Genomic DNA, 2,524 nt, shown 5'->3' with positions numbered 1-2,524 from the left:
ACAAAAACTGCTACTATTACTACTAATTTAAATAAGTGAATTAAATAGAAGGTGACATAGACATCTATATTTATTAAGAAGTTAATGGTGACTAAAATTTACATTTAATTCAAAATTTTAAGCTTTACAAAACATTTTTATAAATTTTCTGTACCATTTTATGCTGGTTATGGTCCTTCATAGTTTCTTGGAAAGTAAAAAATTCATAGCTGCATTTTTCCGGCCCCTGCAAACCTGAGTGGCGAACCCCGTATTCCTTTATCTGTATCAGTTTATGTACGGTTTGAAGTTCGTCATCGAGCAAAGAAAATATGGAAGCTATCGTTTTTGCGGTCCTTGGTAGGTTTTAAAGGGGTTAATATATTTACTTTAGAGATTTATTTTTAAAATAAGAAATAGACACACAAAATCACGTTTCTCCATATAGGTTGTGTACTGCGATGTTTCGGTAGATGTCCTTCAGTTAGCTAGCTAATCTTTGTAGCTAACCTTTCCTTCTCGAACATTCTGACTTCTCGACCGCTGGTTTGACCGCGACATCTTTCGTAGTTCGTTTGTCTGCTTATATTTTAATTGAACGAGTTTATTTTCTTCTTTTGATTATATTAAACTCATTTTGTCAACTGCCGTGAAGCACTGACGGTTTCCAACTGGTTATGTTGATGAATGTTTAGTTATTTGGTCCTTTAAATGGCAACAACTGATCAAAAATTCAAATGAGCATTCCCTGGATCTTCATTTATGAATATCTGTTTAATTAGTATACCATCGAAATCCTAATTTATTGGGTAATTCCATTTATAAACAACTATTGGTTATGCTAAACGAAAATCCATAAAATATATATCATGGAAACGATTGAAAAGATTTTGCTACACAATTTGTGGCCTACAGTCATTGGGGAAGACTGCTTACTTTTTAGACATCCACACTGAAGGCTTTAAGGGAAGGTAAAGACAGGAGAGGTTATTGCCAAAGAATCTACTAGTTTAGAGAAAAAAACTGTGGTAAAAAAAGTAAGGGATAACTGAAATCATGAGAGAAGATTGTGAAGCAAACCCCAGAGTTTTTGGGGAGATTCACAATGCAACAGCAAGAAGTTAAATAAAGGTCTTATCTTGGGGTTTAATAAAGCTATTTTTTCCTCAGAAACTACTTTGTTTCACATCTGCAGCTGCTCCAAGCTTCACCAACCTTTATAGTGTTCATTATGACATAAACTGAATATGATGAAAACATGTTAAATAGTTATGTACAAAGTAAAGGATATTTCATACACATTGTTCCAGAAGTTTGTTTGAAGGTGTTACTGTAGCAAGTTGCTGAGGACACAGTTATTCCATTATCAACCTTTCAAGGAAGATGGTAATCTTTGAAAGAATTTCAGTGAGCATCCTTCAGGTGCTTCTGTGTCCTCATAGTACAAATAAATCCAATTTGGTTCGATTAAATGGCACACTTTAGGTGTGTACACCCTATATTGATGTTGCTCTCATTCCTTTTAAGGGTTTACTGTACATATTGATTTTTCTGATGGTAAAAATAACTTGATCCAACAAGATTAATCTGCTTGCGTAGAAATGTCTTGGTTTTAAAAAAATAGGAGGAATTAAAACTTTTTACATTGTCATTAAGGTTATTGCTCATCTGTTGCAGAAGGTAATCTGGATGTAAGCAATCGCACTTCATCAAAGTCCCAGTGTTGTCTCCACTGGAGGTAAGTTGATGATTTTTAAACCATTCAAACCCATAACGTTTTTGTTGTGAGTGATACCAACTGAGTACCCAGTGAGCTTTCTCTGGGTACTCTCTCCAAAACTTTGACTGTTTACTGGTCTCTCTAAGTTGTCCCTATTTGAAAATCATATTTGAAAATACCTAACATTTTGAACACTTCTTCAGGAGACAAATCCACCCATAATGGCTGTAGAGATTGTTGATTCTGGTTAAGAATATTGATTATTAATGTGCTCAGCCTCACAGGAAACCTTGCATGGAAAAATAGTTGCTTTACCTTTGTGATGTAAACATCAGTGTCTTGACACTGTCTTTTACATATCATATGTAACACTCATGCTTGACCATCAGTATATTCTGTTTTTCATTTTTTAGAATTGTGATGACCTTATTAAAATCTGACCAACTGATTAACAATAAGCTTTTATTCTGTGGTTATAAATTAACATTTTTGCTATGAGCTTGTAGTTGTCAGCATTTTAAAAAAAGTTTTTAAAACTTATGAATTGCAGATTAGAAATAAAACTACAATAAGTACGCGGGTTGAGAACCAACTGTTATGAGGCATTTGATAAATTAAAGATGCATTCATTTAAAATGAGTATTGTTATTGTCTGTATTAAGTATTTCTATTCTTTCCTAAATGGTTGCTGAGGCTGATTTTTGTCCATGTTGATGATTTGTGCTTTTGAGCAGTTATCTTTAAAAATGTATGTGTAATGTTTGGCTTTTTTAGATGATATTGGTGTGATTTCATTCATTAGTTTTTTTTGTACTGTTCTGAAAC

At 33.3% G+C, this 2,524-nt stretch overlaps 1 long non-coding RNA gene across 1 annotated transcript; it reads left to right on the top strand.

Moving 5' to 3' along the window:
• The first annotated feature begins 231 nt into the window (after positions 1–231).
• On the top strand, positions 232–2,160 carry LOC106957582 (uncharacterized). Its single transcript, XR_001426983.1, has 3 exons — positions 232–339; positions 1,657–1,717; positions 2,113–2,160. It is a non-coding gene; the product is annotated as an uncharacterized LOC106957582 (long non-coding RNA).
• Positions 2,161–2,524: the final 364 nt, after the last annotated feature.

The sequence above is a fragment of the Poecilia latipinna genome, unplaced genomic scaffold (genome assembly GCF_001443285.1).
Source record: "Poecilia latipinna isolate Pla-1442-1.1 unplaced genomic scaffold, P_latipinna-1.0 Scaffold917, whole genome shotgun sequence".
NCBI classification, from domain to species: domain Eukaryota; kingdom Metazoa; phylum Chordata; class Actinopteri; order Cyprinodontiformes; family Poeciliidae; genus Poecilia; species Poecilia latipinna.
The sequence above is the reverse complement of the archived record's forward strand: the minus strand, read 5'-3'. Positions and strand labels throughout refer to the sequence as shown.